The sequence below is a fragment of the Ornithorhynchus anatinus genome, chromosome X3, assembly GCF_004115215.2.
Source record: "Ornithorhynchus anatinus isolate Pmale09 chromosome X3, mOrnAna1.pri.v4, whole genome shotgun sequence".
Taxonomy (NCBI): Eukaryota; Metazoa; Chordata; class Mammalia; order Monotremata; family Ornithorhynchidae; genus Ornithorhynchus; species Ornithorhynchus anatinus.
The window spans coordinates 18,120,416-18,140,249 of NC_041751.1; the positions used below are offsets into that span (position 1 = coordinate 18,120,416).

Sequence of the window (19,834 nt, forward strand, 5' to 3'; positions counted from 1 at the left end):
CTTTATATAGTTTTTTCAGCCTGATGAACTCACTGCAGCACTTTAATATTAGGAATAGTGAAAAAGGCAGTTTTCTTAGCTTTCAATTCTCTGCTAGTTTTTAACACCAGGACTGAAATCTGAGGACAGAACTTGAAGGAAAACGAAGAGTTTTTGACAGATACCACTTTGAATCATATGTAATTTTTCTTTACTCAGAATTCTGGAAGTCTAGTGACCTGAAGGTAATCCTCGAGTTGATTTGCTTAGCCCTTCAAAGGGATAGGGTTAGAATAAGATATTGGCTGGGATAGGACATCTTGGAAAATTAACCAACATGCATTTGTGAACTTTTCCTTCTATCCTCCTTTGACATGTTCAAGCAAGATTCTATTCCTTTTGAAGGACAGCATTAATGTTACACTTTAACAAGGATATTCTGAGTTGACAGCTCTGAACCAGGACCCATGAAAACCTCAGGCAACAAGTCACATAGTTAATTCAGAAACGTTGATTGACTCCGAATGGGGTATTCGAGTAGAAGATTTAGATGTCAAAAACACATTGAATTTCCCCCCATAGAAATGAGCCCATTATTCTGAAGCTAAAATAATTGTATCTACCCTTACAGGGTCTTTAATCATGAGATATATAGTTCTGTTAAGTAAATCTGATGTGTTCAAAGATGAGAATTATTTTATAAAGCTAAATCTTCATTTTAAATGCCCCAACCTATGTTGTATCAGTAAATCTACTTTCAAAAATGAACATTATTTTCTATAGAAATTTCTTCATTTTAAATGCCCCAACCTATGCAAAAGATGTTGTTCAATTTTACTAGAAGTGAAATGGAATGGGGAAAAAATTGGAAAGGATATTTAGAAAGAAGGAAATTTAGATCCAAAATGGCTCTCTTGGATACAAACTATACTGATGTCATCGAAATGCTGAAATGAATGATTTGTGTGTGGGTGTGTAGAAGCAGGTATTTCTGTGAACAAAAGTTTTGGATAGATGTGATAGAATTTTATTTCCCATTTTTCCTTTTCCTGTCTTTCCATCCTATCTGTAGTAATATTGGTTTAAACTCATTTAAGATCTCTTTCCTGAATGATATTCTGTCTGTTTTGATTTTATAGGTTATAATGTTCAGGATTAAAATCAATTCTTTGCCATTTTGTTTGTATCTTTAGAGATTTAGTCTTTCATATTCATATTAAAGTAGTTATAAAAGAAATGTCAAAACTATTATGAATGAGAAGCTTTAAAATGATATATATTCATGTCATAATGATAGTGGTTTAGACTGTTTCAGAATTGCCTAGCTACTTTTTTCTCTAAAATTTCTGGGTGCAGGGATTTCCAAGTGAAAGATTTGGAGTTTCATGAAGTTCACTTTTTTGACGGTAAAATGTGACAGATGAGAAATCTTTATATATTTTTTTCAGCTAATGAACTCACTGCAGCACTTTAATGTTAGGAATAGTGAAAAAGGCAGTTTTCTTAGCTTTCAATTCTCTGCTAGTTTTTAACACCAGGACTGAAATCTGAGGACAGAACTTGAAGGAAAACAAAGAGCTTTACAGTATTTTTTTTCTTTCAGGAAAACACACAGAAGCTAATTTTAGCCTCTTGATCAAATTGACCCAGCCTTTAACCCTGGCGAACGTTACCACAACACACTTCCAATAGACAATAGTTTGCATACCAGCATCACACTGGAAACAGATGTGCATGCAGAATTGCATTTTTTGATGGGGGAAGGGAAGAAAGCGGCAGAATCTATATGAATTCCCTTATGTTAAAAGCCTGAATTTTTTTTCTTCCTAATTGGGATATAAACTAGGTCTTCCTTAAAATTTAGATTTTGAGCTTTTTCCGACTTTAAAAAAAATGATTATGTCCCACCTTTGCTTTGACCTGCATTTCAAAGTATTATTCATTGGAGAAATGTCACTTGGCATGACATTTGATTATTATCTTTTTTTAAAAATTGTTAACAGCTGGGCCATTCATGGGTGATACTTGCACAGTTTATAAATGAAATTATTTGGAATGTGAACAATTTCTTCTTTTAGTTTCTCACCAAATCTCCTAGAGTTTCTGTAAACTGCTTTTTATTACCATTCTGTCCCCTCATTCTTGTCCATCTCCTTTTCTCTCTCCCCCCATTTCATGATCTGTTTCTGCCCTTCCTGAGGTCACCAAACATACTCGACCACACAGATGATTGCCAAACCTTGGTGGTCCCTTGGCAATGTGCATTCCACAAAGGCCCTGCTGCATTCAGGGTGGAGCCTCCCTGCCCTTTAGGAAGGAACAAGCCGAGTTTCTTAGCTCCCAAACACTTAAGCATTGACTCCTCTCTGAAACTTGAGGAAGCGTCTCTGGTTTCTGAAACACTGCAGAATTTGGCCACGTATGTGTGGAGGAAAGAAATGAAAGATCATGTTGTCTGAATGATGAAAAAAAAAGTTTCCTGTCTTATTTTGTAACAGCTAATGTTCCTGTCATCAAGAATGTTCCTAGGGTGTTTGCGTGTGTGTGGGGCCAGGGAGACTCACTTGGCACAGAACGGTTTGAAGAACAAAAGTCCCACACTACCAAGCTACAATACACTTCTACCATTGAAAAGGAATAAGTAGAAATACACTGCAGACTGTAAGATCCGTACAGGGAGGGATCGAGTCTACCAGCTCTGTTATGCTTTTCCAAGCGCTTAGTAGAGTGTTCTGCACACAGTAAGCTCTCAGTAGATACCATTGATTGATTGACTTAAAACTTGCTCCACTGGACTGTCATTCTGCCATCATCTCGCGATCCCTTCTGTTCACTGGACCTCTGGTCAAACCTGAGCCCTGCAACTCAGGGGAGAGGAATGAAGACAGATGATCGACTGTGGCATCACACTGTGTGCTAAATACATTTAAGAACTTTGCTTGTGATGAGGTACAGGGCCCTCTGTGGGAGTGAAACCCAGGGTAAGAGTTTAGGCCTACCCTAGGACTAATCCTGTCTCTTGTACAGATTTGCTTTCGATGTCCATGAGAATATGCATATGTTTGAAGTGTACAGTCAGGACATTCCAATCACGCAGACTGTGACCAATGAGAAATCTAAATACGTGGCAGTGACACCATACTATCTTATTATAATATGCTTTCACTGCTTTTGGGCCAAGGTGGCAGAAGTATGCAATCTAATCTCATATCATGCTATGCGTGCTCAGCATGCCTTTACGACGCTTCCAACTATATCATATTTTTCTTGCATGACATCAAAGCCAGGCCTTAGAAATGGAGCATGTCATGCTGTATTAAAATAGTTTAATGCATGTGCAGTAATTGCATAGGTGGGCCAGGAGCAGGGAATGGAATTCATGCCTGGAGAAGTGTAGAGGGTCTTGGCACTTGGCAGCCTGATTACTGTCTGAGGAACGACTGGTTGGAAAGAGGGGGGAAAGAGCAGGTCAAAGTCAGACAATCAGTCAATGGTATTTATTGAGTGCTTACTGTGTGCAGAGCACTGTACTAAGGGACTGGGAGAGTACAATGCAACAATGAACTGACACATTCCCTTCCCACAGTGGCTTACAGTCTACAGTGGGAGCATTGGAGGCAGCTTTGTGATCATTAATGCTCTCCTTCCTCTTCCCCTTCTTCTGTTCTCTCCTGGAAGATGGGTAGGGAATGAAAATAGAACACCAGCAGGCAACGGCTAACATTTTTGATCAACAGTGAAGATGATAGCTGCTGCTACTAGTGCCTTATGTCTTAAAGTAACCAGTCGACACTGTTTCTATTGCATAGCTTCACTTTTACGTTTACTACTGTGGGATAGGGGGTCATTGGTCATAGATGGGTCTTTTCAGCTACATAGCGAATAAATACTTACACTGTCCATCAAGGAAAACTATATACATATATATCCATAATAATGCATACCACTTTGTGCACATAACATTTTTTAATATGCAGTATGTGTCTATTTGCAGCTATTGTGTATGCATAACTGCTGTGTCAACAATGAATAGAGTATTTTGCTTTTACCTCACTGCTTGGTGCAATACTTGGCTTAACAAATATCAGGGAACAGATGTAAAGATATATAATGATACCTTGTTTTCAGAACCATAAATTTTTTTTAAAACCTAAATGTCTTAAGTAATGACTCATCATGGGCCTGGGAGTCAGAGGACCTGGGTTCTAATCCCATCTCTGTCACTTGTCTGCTGTGTGAGCTTGGACAAGTCACTTAGCTTCTCTGTGCCTCAGTTATATATAAAATGGGGATTGAGACTGTGAGCCCTGTGTGGGGCAGAGACTGTCCAACCCTATCGTCTTGTATCTTGGAGAGGAGATACTATCTTCCATGTATTGGTTTGATGAAAATCAGTGAAGAGAACTACATTTGTGCAATTGGATTGAAATATACACTTTAATTTATATCTTAACTTTTAAACATTTCCTAAGATTGCACTAGGTAGTTGACAATGATCTTGTGAGCCCAATCAGAAGAGACCTTGTCCTTCTGAATCTTTTTTGTGTGTGACATTCCATGAAAAAACAAACCACTGACAGCATGTTTTTATCATCATCATTAACAGTATTTATTTGGCCCTTATGTTCCAAGCTGTCTGATATACCTAGGGAACATATGATAAAAGGAGCAGGCCAAACTCTGATCCTCCTAGGCCTAGTTCCTAGAGCATTCATGGCAATCGAGTGCTGGATCCTGCAGGTGACCGTGACAGTGTGACTCCATTCATTAAGTGGTATTTATTGAGCGCTTACTGTGTCCAGAGTGCACAATACAGTAGTGGTTTACCATTGCCTCCTTCCGCACAATAAACTTGAGTATTCGCCCTCGACTCTCTCTCCCTTGCCGCTGTTGCCCCAGCACAAGTGAGTTTTGAGTTGTAGCAGGTTGCCTTTCACTTGCTAGCCACTGCCCAAGCTAGGAATGTAATAGATATGCCTCTGCCTGACTCTCCCTCCTGTAGTCGAGACTGGTAGAGTTCTGGAAACTCTCCAGGTGTGACCCTGAGAGGGGTTTCTGCTTTTACTTGGTGACAAATTTCTAGCTAGAGCCATTCTGAGTAGGACACTGAAGAATAGAGTCAACTTTTACTGCCTGAACCGAGATGTGGCTTCAGACCAAATTGCAGCAGAGCAGATATGATCTTTGCAGCATAACAGAGACAGAAAAAGTGCAGAGAACACTAATCTCTGTTTATTGATTTTACAGAATTATTTGGCACCATCAACAGGCCAGAGGTCCTGAAAATTGCTAAGTGAATTTGGCTGTCCTGACAAATTCACCAAGATGCATAGGCTAATAATAATCATTGTGGTACTCGGTAAAAGTTACTGTATACCAAGCACTGTGTTAAACACTGGCTTAAATGTAATCAAATCAGGCACAGACCCTTTCTCACATGGGGCTCACAGTCTTAGGGGAAGGGAGAGCAGATATTTAATCACGTGTTTTAAAGATGAGGCAACTGAACTTCCAAGAAGTGAAGTGACTTGCCCCAGATCCCACAGCAGGCAAGTGGCAGATCTGGGATTAGAACCCGGTTCTCTTGACTTCCGATCCTGTGTTCTTTCCACTAGCTCATACTGCTTTTCAGGCCTGACAGGGTGGTTGGTTGAATTAGAATGGAAGGAAGTCTGTCTGACCATTTCCTCAACATTAAGTTCAGTAATGCAGCGTTGTGGGGTAGGTCTGATCTTTTTCAGCCTATTCAGTGACTCAGTTGTTGAGGATGATATGAGAGGGCTGCAAGCTAGTGTCAGAATTCACTTTGGATCCACTGGGAACATTGCATGGTGTAGTGGATAGAGCACGGTCCTGGGAGTCAGAAGGTCATGGGTTCTAATTCTGGCTCCACCACTTGTCTGCTCTGTGACCTCAAGCAAGTCATTTCACTTCTCTGGATCTCAGTTATCTCATCTTTAAAATGTGGATTGAGCCTGGGAGCCCCAAGTGGGACAGGGACTGTGTCCAAACTGAGTTGTTTGTATCCACCCCAGGGCTTAGTACGGTGCCTGGCACACAGTAAGCCCTTAACAAATACCACAGTTATTATCATTATTATTGTTATTATTACCAGCTCAACAGGTTATGAGCATCATCGAAAGTCTTTGAGAGAGTGGTTCAGAAACTGTTATACATCGATGACTCTGCTCTAGGGGCACACACACAAGGTAACATCCATATGTTTCTGAATAACTTTGCAAGTGCAGCACAGCACCTCTGGCTTGACAGTGTTTGAACAAAATGGAAGTCTTATACCAGCCCACCTCCAGGAAGCTTTGCACACAGCCAGTCAATTATCCTGCTGAATAATCCTGCATTATTCTAAAATCTGAATTATTGTGTTTATTCAGTGCTTACACTGTGAAGAGCAGTATACTAAGTGCTTGGAAGAGTACAGTAGAGTTAGTTGACATGATTCCTGCCCTCAAGAACTTTATAATGTAGTAGGGTAGGCAGACAAATAGGAAGAGGGTTACACAGGGCTATCAGATCAGACACAGACCCTGTTCCACATGGGGTTCACAACTATCCTATTTATATTTTACAGATGAGGAAACTGAGAATTAAAGAGATTAAGTGCCTTGCCCAAGGTTACATAGTCCTATGCTTGTTCCACTGTCACACTGCCTCCCTACCAACATGAATCCTGCCTCACTTGTAAACAATTCAGGATCGGTCTTTATAGCCACCTGTCAGAAGCAGCATAGCCTAGTGGATAGAGCACAGACCTGAAAGTCAGAAGGACCCAAGTTCTAATTCTGTCTCCACCTTCAGGGGTCTCCTAGGCTACTTCTGCCCAGAGCATCCCCCAGGAGCTGCGACCCAGAACTTCTAGTACATTCCCGAATGTCTCTAAAACTGTCCTCCCTCCCTCCCTCACGTTGGCCTCATCCAAGTCTCACAGACCCTTCAGGGGTCTGGAAACCCCAGATCTGGAACTCCTTAAAGAATAAAAAAATGGAGGCCTAAGAATGCCAAGATATTGAATGGAAGGGAAACTTCTAGTCATCAAAATACAAAATTGTTCATTTATAGTTACCATTGTGGATTTACCATTACACCTTGCCACTGTTCACCTGTTGCATTTTGAATTCTCTTCCTCGATTTTCCAGAAATATTTGGTATCCAGGAAAGATATAGCTGTGAATGAGGACAATCCCTTTGATGTTTCTGAACTCAAAGTAGAATGGTTTTCAAAAGTGTCTCTCCCCACCTCCCCCTGTCCTCCCACTTCCTCTCCACTCCAAATCCTCCATTTTTACCTCCCAGCCTGGACTGGGGCCATGTTAAAATTTTTTCTTCCAGTCACTGAAGACTGAGTAAATCCTTGCTCAACTGAGGCTGTACTACCTTCTCCTTTGCCCTCAACCTATGGCTTTGGTACAATAGCCACAAGCATCGGATCTTTGCATTCCTGTGGGGCACCACTGAGGATTTCTGTGATTTTAATAAGTAATTTATTGACTTCTAGTAATATTGATGTTCGCCAGCCCATAAATTAAATGATCTAAATATGACCTGCTTGTAGCAATTAAATTAAGCTTTTATGTGTCCAGATCTGGCAGGATAATCCTCACTTATTTCTTGAGTATCAAATCATTGGGATTTATTATTTACTAAATGATGTTCTGAAAATGCTCTCCAAATTGTGGCTTAGCAGGAGTTGTTTTTTCTGAACTTCTTGCAACTCCGTACCTTTTTTTTCTATTTTTCATGCCTCCTTTCTAAAATGAACTAACATTCCATCCTGCCCATTTTGATATTTTTTTTAATCAGACTTCTCTTTGCCTCCTCTCTTGACTCTATTTAGCCTACTATCATTTTGATCTTGTTCTTGTTCGACTCTATTATTAATCTGGGTGTATTGCCCATTCCACAAATTTTCATTGAAGGGACTTCCAGATCCCCCTCTGGACTATCAGCTCCTTGCAAGGAGGGAACATGTCTACCAACTTTGTTGTTTTGTACTCTCAAGTGCTTAGTATAGTGCTCTCCACATAGTAAATGCTTGATAAATATGATTGATAATGTCCCGTAAACTTCTTAAAAATAAGAGTTGTTATAGCTTTCACAAATTATTAACCATCAGGCCAGCAGAAAAAAGTAAATTGGCCATAAAACGATTCTTAGGAAATTTTCTCATGTTTTTGTGGGTGTTTTCAAATTCCCACCTTATAAAAAAGCCAGGACAATATTGTAGAAAGGCAAAAACTGTACCCTAAAATGTCTAGAACTGAAGCCAAAAAGTAAATCACTGTTTGAGGGACATCCCACTTAAAATTCATTTTCCAAACCTTAGCAATCCTGTCTTTGGCTCTTCTTATGTGATTCCTGATTAACATATTATTATGCTAGGGGGAGGGGAAGAATAGTTCTTTTTTTGACAGTATTGCATTTTGCGGTGAAATTGGAGAAAACAAGTCATTAAGGAAGTCTATTTTTATTTGAGACATTACACACTTTGATGAGTATGGTTTAGAACCTCACCAAGTTTTAAGTAAATTCTGATTCATTTGCCCCTGAAAAGGAGCATGTGTTCCAAGTTGCCAATTAAGCTGCTCAAGTCAGGCCATTGCTATACTTCATATTCATCAGCATTGCTCATTTGCCAGTCACCAATTTCCTAGGCACTGGTTTGGACAAAAAATGTTTGCCAGGTAGGATGTTATGTAACTGAGTACAGAAAATTACCTTTCACTGAAGCAGTGGCTGTGAGACAAATAGACCAAATTTACAGCCCTCTAGACTGTAAGCTCTCTGTGGGCAGGGAATGTGTCTTTTTCTTGTTATACTGTACTCTCCCAAGCACTTAGTACTGTACTCTGCACACAGTAAGCTATCAATAAATATGATTGACTGACTGACCAAACCCCAAAAAATGAAAATATGGCAGCACCCAAGTGCTCTAAAAAGTGATATGTGCGACCCAAAGAAAACCTTCATCTTGGGAATGAGTCAAAACTGTATAAATTAAACAAATGATGTCAGCTTCAACTTTAAAGCCGTAGTATTTAGAAGAGTAGTATTCTAACCTGTAAACTTTTTTTTAAACCTAGACATTTTGTGTTTAATGTTTTGAATGTTTATTTTAAAACCCAAGTAGGCAAAATGCTATATGCAGTTTATAACATCCTACCTGAATGACTAGACCTATCTAGACTCAGTTACATTTCTAGGCAGGTTTGTACTGTTCTTTGGCATAAACGATGTAACATTAAAAAATGATCACTCTAGCAAACTAGATTAAGTCAGTGTTTGCAGATTATGTGAATTTAAGTTCGAATTCAAAGTCTCTAAAGCACTTTCATTAACATCCAAATACCGTATTTGTGGAGGACCATTTAAGTGTGTCTGATTTTTCTTTAATATGATGACTAGATAGATGAAAGTGTGGTACTATGTGTTGTACTACTGAAGTTACAATGGTCTGAAAGAAAAATTTTGTATTTAATTAGCTACTGTCAATATTTTGGATCTTTTCTCTGTAAATTTAAATATATAATTTAAATATTTTCCAGCTGAAATGAGGCATTTCCAGTAAAACAGAAATAATTCTTCCAAATTTAAAATGTCCCTTTGTTTGGCCCAGTATTTGGAGATAGGCATTTCCGGTGGAAATTTCCTGTGGCCAGCATTGAAAATAAAAAGACTTAGTAATAGCTGTTCATGACTGTCATCAGTTGAAATTATTGAGAATGCTATATGAAATTGGAATTTATTTTAGACTTAAAGGACAATGTCCCATGACCACTTGTCTTATTTTCACTAGACATTTTGGTTTATTTTTAAACTGATGAAGATTGTGCCAAGCATCATGATTTAAATAAAAACAGAGCAAATCCTTATGCCTTTTCTCACAGAGCAGTATCTGTGGTCAAAGCAGTGTCTGTGGTTGTCCCAAGATGGATGAGAGACTTGGGTTCCACTAACTTTTCGCAAGCTACCCAACAAGGTTTCACATGCTCATTATGAACAGTTAAGAGAGGTATTTTAGAGATTTGATTCATGTGCTCCGACTTAGCCATTTGTAGTGAGATGTGGTTTTCTTTTTCTTTCTTCTCTCTATGTCATAGTGCTCTGTCAGCCAAAGTCCTCTTGTGCAAGAAGTCTGGAAGAATAAACATGAGAGTAGAAATCAGCACAAGGTGTAAAACTGGCATGGAGCCATTAATAGCAACTAAACTAATTAAATAGTTAGCTATCTGCAGAACTAGACTCAATCTCTTTAATATGGTGCTCATTATTTCTCCAAGAAAAAAAAAGTTGGGCATCTTTTTTTTAAAATTAGTTTGAGAGAAGACGATGGGGCACCCCACACTATAGTATATGTACCTTAAAAAGGTGATTATATCATGAATGGCTGTATAATAGGATGCATTTGTCAGTAGATTTATGGGTTAAAAATTAAGATCCATTCCAGGATTTGTGGAAAAGTAATAGGAATTGCCTTTATGTCCTTTATTTCTATGTTTAGCCAATGGAATTATTTTTATGGTCCTTTTGGATGATAATCCCGTTACAGTGTGTGTGGAAGGTGTCTAAATCTGTTCATACACATAGCTTTTACAAACAAATACACATAGCTTTTACAAACAAAAGCAGGTGGAACAGTCAGAAAAGTGCCAATTGCAAGTATTTCATAATGTTTGAGTCAAATGGCCTATTTTCCTCCTGGAGACAAATAAATTCCGATTTTGCTTTCAGTTGTCTAGTAACAGCGCAGCTTTCCTTTTCACTGTAAAGAAAGTTGATGCACTTAAAATGGCAAAGATCAAGAAACTAAGAATAAGTGTGCCTTAGTTCACTATTCTTAGTTATAACTAGTTGTAGTGGGAATGAGCAAGGACAAATCCTGTTTCCTTGATTCAGTCAATCCAAGTATGTGGAATGAAGGACCATCTCTTTTCTTACAGGATGATGTTTTCCGAAGACTTTTGGAATAATCTGTGTTTCCTAGGTGTAGTTCAGGCTGGGTTCCAAATGCCTACCTATGCAGGATTCTACACAGCTCATAAAAGCAATTCCTTTATTGTTTAGAACAAATGTTGGGGAACTGTGCCTTAAAACTGAGACCATTCTTGTTGACCAATTCTGCTTGAATCATTTCTGTTCTGTCCATTATCTAAGAAACCAAAATCTGTAACTCAGTCTGAAAGTTTCGCACATCATGCTGGGATGAAGTGGTGTAATAATAATAATAATAATGTTGGTATTTGTTAAGCGCTTACTATGTGCCGAGCACTGTTCTGAGCATTGGGGTAGACATAGGGGAATCAGGTTGTCCCACGTGGGGCTCACGTCTTAATCCCCATTTTACAGATGAGGGAACTGAGGCCCAGAGAAGTTAAGTGACTTGCCCACAGTCACACAGCCGACAAGTGGCAGAGCTGGGATTCGAACTCATGAGCCCTGACTCCAAAGCCCGGCAAGAGCAGGAGGGATGTTGCTTGGTTTCTAAGAGCTCATATGAATGAGGATTCAGGAGATTCCCTCACACCATCGCAGGCTCAGTTCAGGGTCCCCTTCTCTTCACTATCTACCTCACTTCTTTGGAGAATTCATTCACTTCAATGGCTTCAACTACCCACTCTCATAGAGGACTCCCAAATCTACCTCTCCAGCCTCAGCCCTCTCCTTCTCTGTGATCTTACAGGACATCTTTACAATAATCCGTATCAATGTCTGTCTCCCCGTCTAGACTGTAAGCTCCTCTTGGGCAGGGAATGTCTCTACCAATTCTATTATATTGCCCTCTTCCAAGCTTTTAGTACAGCGCTCTGCATACAGTAAGAACTCAAAAATACAATTGGTAGTTCAATCAGATGTCCCATTGAAACATTAAAATTAACTTGTGCTTAACAGAACTCCTCATGTTCCATCCATACTTGTTCTCCCCTCAACTTTACTATCACTACAGACAATGCCACCATTCTTCCAGTCTCACGTGCCCACATCTTTGGCATTATCCTAGACTCATTTCTCTGATTCAGCCCACATATTCAGTCTCTCACCAAGTCCTGTCAATTCTACCTTTACAGCATCTCTTTAATCTGCTCCTTCCTCTCCATCCAAGATGCTACTGCACTGGTCCAAGCACTTATCATGTCCCGCCTCAACTACTACTTCAGCCTCCTTGCTCTTCTCCCTGGCTCCAGCTTCTCCCCACTCCACTCCGTACTTCACTCTGTTGCCCAGATCATTTTTTCAAAAAATTGTTCCGCACACACCGCCCTACTCCTCAAAACACTTCACAGTTAGACTCTTCTCATCATCAGCCATCAGGTGTAAATCACTCATTCAGCTCTTCCCCCTCCTACCAGACCTTGTTCCTCTCCCACTACAATCTGGCCCGTACTCTTTGCTACGCCAACATCTACCTATTTTTGATGCCTCGTTCTCATCCCTTCTCCATCTACCCATTGCTCACATCCTTCTCACGTGATCCTTTCTGAATCACCTAAATCCTTCATATGTAACAGCCACTACTCTCACCATTTTCAAAGACCTACTAAAATCTTGTCTCCTTCAAGATGTCTTCCCTGAATAGCCTCTCATCTTCCCACCTCATTCTTCCTCCCTCCTGTGTCACCTACATATTTGTATCTCTTTCCTCTAAGCACTTTGATACTCACCCCATCTCCATAGCACTTAGGTGCATAGCTTTATCCTCTGCCCTTTCACCTATCTTAATTCATTTTAATGTGTCTCCCCCACTAGAGTGCATGCTTCTTAAGGGCAAGGTTCCTGTCTACCAATTTAGTTGTATCGTGCACTCCGAGGTGCTTAGCACAGTGCTGTGCTCACAGTAAGCTCTCAATAAATGCCACTGATTGACTAGCTCTTCTTGACCTCTGGAAAGGCAGGAGGGGCAAAGAGAGGTAATGATGAGCTGCTAACTCAGTTTCTGAGAGGTCAGATAATAATAATGTTGGTATTTGTTAAGCGCTTACTATGTGCAGAGCACTGTTCTAAGCGCTGGGGTAGACACAGGGGAATCAGGTTGTCCCACGTGGGGCTCACAGTCTTCATCCCCATTTTACAGATGAGGGAACTGAGGCACAGAGAAGTTAAGTGACTTGCCCACAGTCACACAGCTGATAAGTGGCATAGCTGGGATTCGAACTCATGACCTCTGACTCCAAAGCCCATGCTCTTTCCACTGAACCACGCTGCTTTGCTATGTGAGCAGACTGCAGGGAGCCTCCCAGGATTGCTTGTCTCTGGACCTCTCATGATTTCAGAGAAGCATTATTGCCAAGTAAATAGAGCCCGGGCCTGGGAGTTGGAAGGTCCTGGGTTCTAATTTTGACTCTGCCACTTGTCTGTGTGTGATCTTAGGTAAGTCATTTCACTTCTCTGTACGTCATTCACCTCATCTATAAAATGGCGATTAGGAATGTGAGCCCCATGAGGGACAGGGACTATGCCGAACTGATTTGCTTATATTCACCCCAACACTTAGTACAGTGCCTGGCACATATAGTAAATGCCTATCATAAGCCACAATTGTTATTATTATTATTTGGATTCTGCAAGGTCTGGGATTTCCATGTCCTGCCTTTTTTTTTACTCTCCTTTTCCTTGCATTGACACTGTTGGACCTCTGTTGTAGCCTGTGGCTTAGTTGAATATTTCTGAAGAATGTGAATGCATACAAGATGTTGCCTGAGGCACATTTCTTTTTTGGCATCGCAGATAAGATTAACATTTGAGCAACCAAAGTTGTAACCTGAAAAATCTTTCAAGTTATGGGAAAAATACAATATTTTTGATATGGAATTTGTTAGACCGCAACTGGATTTAAGGATACCTCTTCAGCAAGGACATTTTAACCAAGTATAATGCTGAATAAGTGTACATTATACCTAAGGAATTTCTACTTTTTCTGATTCTCCCCATCTCCTAGATTAATTAGCAAATTAAGCATCCAGTGCAAAGATGGGGAAAAGTCTGTAGGTCCTTTAGAGTTTCTTCCTTCTCTGCCAGAGATGAGGATGATGATAACAGTAATAATTCAAAAAATCCTTTTGTTCATGATATTTAATAAGTTTCCCGTGTGAGCAGGGAAGATGTCTACCTGCTCTGTTGTATTGTATTCTCCCAAGTGATTAGTACAGCTTAGTATGCTGCAAAGAATAAGCCCTCAATAAATACCATGTATTGATGTTGACTTCACTCCTAAGCCTTAATTTAAAGAGCCCCTGAAGTGGGTACCCTGAGGGAACCTAATTTTTCCTCTTTTCAAATCTCAGAAGTTTTAATTCCAGACCTTCTTTCCAGAAGAAAACAGAACACTAGCAATCCATCACTGGAATGATTTATAGAAGATTCTTATGAATTCATTTCTGCTGCCTTCAAGGCATGGATGGTGTCTCACGATAACATTTATGCTATCAGTAGGTACAGCTGTCAGTTGTCATAATTTATGGGCTATCAACTTTGAGGCACTCAATTAGCTCCTCCCCTCCTACCTTACCTCGCTGATCCCATCCTACAACTGAACCCAATCACTTTGCTCTTCTAACACCAACCTACTTTCTGAACCTCAAACCTGTCTTTCCCGCTGCAGACACCTTGCCCAAATCCTCCCTATGGCCTGGCCCTTCATACTGGCAGACCACCACTCTGCCCATCTTCAGAGTCCTCCTAAAATCACATCTCTTTCATGAGGCCTTCCCTGTCTAAGCCCTCATTTCCCTTATCCCCCTTCTTCTCCGCATTACCTGTGCCCTTGGATCTGTACCCCTTAAGCACTTTGATAGTAACTACCCCTAGTCCCAGGGCACTTATTTGCGCAACCTCACACTCTTGCCATTTCCCCTATTTGTAGTCGATTTGATTTTCTGTCTCCCCCCTACTAGACTGTAAGCTTCTTATGGACTGAGTTTGTGTCTGCCAACTTGTCTTGTACTTTCTCAAGTTCTCAGCAAAGTGCTCTGCATAAAGTAAGTGCTTAGTAAATGCCACTGATTGAGTGATGGACCACAAAAGTAGAAATTGCCTCTATAGGGGGAAAGAGCTGAAGGACACGGTACATACCATCTCCCTCCCAGTGAGCCTTCCCAGCAACTGGGAACACTTAGGATGCTCTTTCTAAAAGGCCAGGTTTCAATTCTGGAAAACTGGAAATGGAGCATTCTTCGCCATGGCTGTGTTCTTCTGTGGTCAATCAATTAATCTATAACATTTATTTAGCTCCTACTGGTGCAGAGCAATGTACTAAGTGCTTGGGAATGTTCAAAAGAGTTAGAAGGTATAGTATTCCACCTCAGGGAGTCAATAATCTAGTCAGGGATCTAGGTACTTAAATTATGGCTAGGAGATGGAATTGAGTATATAAAATGTACATAATTTAAGTGCTTAGAGGTTTTTGAGGAGTGGAAATATGCATGCTGAGTGGCACTGCAAAAAAAGATTATTCATGCAGCAAGCAGTGGGGCTTATGGTTGAAAGAGGTTAATAATGTTGGTATTTGTTAAGCGCTTACTATGTGCAGAGCACTGTTCTAAGCACTGGGGGAGATACAGGGTAATCAGGTTGTCCCACGTGAGGCTCACAGTTAATGCCCATTTTACAGATGAGGGAACTGAGGCACAGAGAAGTTACGTGACTTGCCCATAGTCACACAGCTGACAAGTGGCAGAGCGGAATTCGAACCCATGACATCTGACTCCAAAGCCCAGGCTCTTTCCACTGAGCCACGCTGCTTCCCCTAGGATGAGACTAAAGGCAGAGAGACTAGCAAGGATCAATCAATTACTGATATTCATTGATTCCTAATTGTATGCAGAGCACTGTGCTGTTCAGGAAAATACAGTACAACAGCTGCATTCCCCGCCCACAAGAAGCTTACAGTCTGCAGAAGGGAACTTACTGTCTGCATAAGATACCAATGGAATAGCCTAACTGTAGTATGATCAGAGCTTGAGCAGGGAGTAGTAGTTTAACTGGAGAGAAAAGAGCCGGGGAACAGGCAGGTATTAAATACCATCCTCAAATACCATCTCCTCCAAAAATCCTTCCTCAATTAATCCCAGGACCTCGAGTCATACCAGCCATCAGCTACCCTAAACACTCAGGAATTACAATAAAAATAACAACCATTAAGCGATTACTATATGCCTAGTATCAAACTAAGCACTGGGTTAGATACAAGATAATCAGTTCTCGCTTGGGGTGACAGTCTAAGTAAGAGAGAGAACAGATATTGAATCCCCATTTTGCAGTTGAGGAAACTGAGGCACAGAGAAGTTAAGTGACTTGTCCAAGGTCCCACAGCAGGTAGATGGCAAAGCTGGGGTGAAAACTCAGGGCTTCTCACTCTCAAATCTATCTTCTTTCCTCAGGCAATGCTGCTTCCCACTATCAATTCATGTCCTCTTTCAACGTGTGTGTGTGTGTGTGTGTGTGTGTGTGTGTACACACACAATATATGTATTTCTAAATGCAGTGCTCTACACACAGTAAGAGCTCAATAAATACGATTGAATATGTATGTGTGTATTTTCATTTAGTGATTTATTTTTTGTGGTAGTCTTTAAGTGCTTACTATATGTACGGCACTGTACTAAGCCCTGGGATAGATAGAAATTAATTCCCATTTTAAAGATGAGGTAACTGAAGCTCAGAGAAGTGAAGTGACTTGCCCAAGGTTGCACAGCAGATAACTGGAGGAGCCAGAATTATAACCCAGGTCCTTCTGACTCCCAGGCCTGCTGTGTCCCCTAGGCCATGCTTATTGTGGGCTGGAATCATGTCTACCAACTCTTTTGCATTGTACTCTCCCAAGTGCTTAGTCCAGTGCTTTGCACACATTAAGCATTCAATAAATGCCATCAATTAATTGATTACAGCAACTTAACTCAGTCCATAAGAACAAAGAAGCAGGAGGACACTAATAAATCCATTATGTACCTAACTAGCTGTTAACTCATTTATTTGCTAACCACTTCAAAGTAGATATTTTATCTTTTAGTAATAAAATTTTTGATTCACAGACATGCAGGCTGAAGTTAACTGACCAAAGATACATAAAGCATAAAATAAAGATTGAAACTTGCCTATTTTGATTATAGTTACTTTTAAGATGGTAACCTTACAAGGATCTTTATTTAAAAGGGAAAAAATATGTTCTAATTGATCTATTTCACATGATTAAATCAATAACAGTAATCTTCTGGGAAATTCCTGTGTCACCTATACATACTGCTTTAGAAGCACCGCAAGAAAATTAGGCAAGTGTGTCACAGATAGATCAATTTGTATTCTCTTGGTTGATAACATCTATCAGAAAGTGTAAATGCAGGATGTAAAATATCTGATTCCTATCAGATATCGAGATGTTGTCAGTATTATTGTCTTGGACTTTATGATTTAGAGTCAAGGGAGCAGCAAGTGTTGTTTGCAGTCATTTTAAATGTACAAGATGAATACAGAGCCATATGATTCAGCCTTGTGGGCATTTAATTTCTGATTATAGTATTCTGAGTAATGCAAATGAAGTAGCGAATTTGAACTGTGTAAAAGATAAATTACTCTGCTCCGTTTAATCCGAATTCTACACACTAAAGTTACTTTCAGGAGGTTAGGGAGTGCATTTCCTTTAGCACACTTAGTAGTGACATTGAACTTCAACAGAATGATCCATTAGTGGTTTTTCTATCATAGTAAGTCTCCCTTTTCATGTAATTAATAGTTACCTGTAGAGCTTTATGATTTCAATATTCTTTCCAGAGTTTTATGTTTGTCACTAGCTCTTTCATTTATACATTTGGTTTGCTAGGTTCCATTCACTACATCTACAAATCTACCCCATGTCATCTCCTTTGAGTAATTTATGTCCTCTATAAAATGTCATGTTGAGGCACTTTTTTAAGCTTCTGAGTAATGGTTAGAAAGAATTGCACTGGGAATCAAAATCTAATGAGTCATACATTATATTGCTATTTATAACCCGAGTGGTCATTGACAGTATTTGGCAATTTTACAGCTAAAAGCCTGAGCTATTGTGCTTTTGAATGTAATTTATTGAGCAAATAAAACTCTTATTGGTAATGTGACCTGTTAAACCTGTGGCACCACATGAGTTCTAGTCTTATACAGCTGTGGAAGTTTCATAGAACCGGCCTACATTTTGTGGGTCTGAACACTGATATTTTACACTTACTTCATGGTTTTATTTATTCAATTGCCTTTAAGTTCTGATCTGGCTGTAGCTAACCAATTATATATAGTTTGTATTTTAATTGGGTGGTTGAGGAAGAGACAGAGAAATAAAATGCATTCATTCGAAGATTTAAATTACTCTTTTACGAGGTGGAACTTTTTGTACAATCAGACTCAGAAAATCGTAAAACTGTTAATGACTGATTTTGACGCAGATGTAATCTTGCCAAAATGAAATTTAGGACATTTAAACTTGAACTATCCAGAGATAAGATTTAATAAAATAATTTTGGTATGGAAGAAGGCATTATTTCTTCTAGCCATTTTTCTCATAATAATTCTGTAAGGCTTTTTTTCAGTTGAATTTTGGAGAAAAAATCATATGCCATATGGCTTGCATTTGCCTCTCTGTATTTCAGAGGATTTCTCATTTTAAGGAAGAAAGAATTGAAAAAAAAATTCTGGCCAATATTTAAAATATATTCTGACTGCCCCAGGTTGGTCGAAGTATTCCAGCCAAGACTTATGCTCTATCAGTCCACAAATGTTTGCATAAATAATCATTTTAAATACATCTCTAGTGTAGTAAAGGATATTTTACAATTGCATGTATGCATTTAAGAACTTTTCTGTGTTTTCACCGATTGCTTTACATTTTTGGGAAAAGGGATTTTATGTTTTACCGTTCATTTGCCGGAAGCAGATACTGGAATTAGTGGAGCCATATTCCATTTAGTTTGATGAAACATTTTTCTAAATAAAAGAAAAAGAACCTAGGAATGATTTCCATTATTTAGCAAGGAAACCAAGGTTGGGTTCCTTGTCAAGATATTAATTCTGAAGTTTCTGTTACTGTCCCAAGGACCAAATCCTGGGAAATTGAGTCTTTGGAGGGTCAAACTGCCCTGAGCTGGAAAGAGGGTCTAAAGGTATTCTCCATAAGGAACAGTTAATTCCAGCAAGTACACCTCTATAGCAGTTCCCTTTGAAAAGTGGTTGATTCATTTCACTGACATGACTGTTCACAATGCTCATCTATTATATTAACTTTTGGGAAGATTTCTTTTGTTCTGCCAAGTTGAAGTGCAGACTGCAAGTGCTGAGTGGAAAGGATGGGTTGAGGAGTGGGACACGAGGGGAAGAGACATGCTTGACAGTGAGAGAAGCAGCATGGTGTAGTGGATGGATAGAGCACAGACTTGGGAGTCATAAGGTTGTGAATCCTGATCCCAGCTCTGCCACTTGTCTGCTGTGCAAACTTGGGCAAGTCACTTCTCTTGTCTGGGCCTCAGTTACTTCATCTGTAAATTGGGATCGAGACTGTGAGCCCCACGTGGAACAGAGACTGTGTCCAACCCAATCTGCTTGTATCCACCCCAGAACTTAGTTCAGTGCCTGGCACATAATTAAGTGCTTAACAAATGCCATTATTATTATATTATTAATTACCTCACCTCATCTGTAAAATGGGGATTGTGACTGGGAACCCCATGTGGCAGAGGGATTGTGATCAACCTGATTTGCTTATATCCAACCCGGCGCTTAGTACAGTGCTTAGCATGCAGTAAGCACTTAAATATGAAAATTATTATTATTATTAATTATTTAGGTAGAAGTGGCCAAAGTGGAAAGAAAACTAGTAGAGAAT

At 39.7% G+C, this 19,834-nt stretch overlaps 1 protein-coding gene and 1 non-coding gene across 2 annotated transcripts in view; one reads left to right on the forward strand and one right to left on the reverse strand.

The window, feature by feature from the left end:
- GMDS (GDP-mannose 4,6-dehydratase) overlaps positions 1–19,834 on the forward strand; it is a 566,781-nt gene that overhangs the window by 360,085 nt on the left and 186,862 nt on the right. The gene's annotated exons all lie outside the window — the stretch shown is intronic.
- LOC114807695 lies at positions 4,894–5,031 on the reverse strand. The gene has a single exon (XR_003755770.1). It is a non-coding gene; the product is annotated as a small nucleolar RNA SNORA7 (small nucleolar RNA).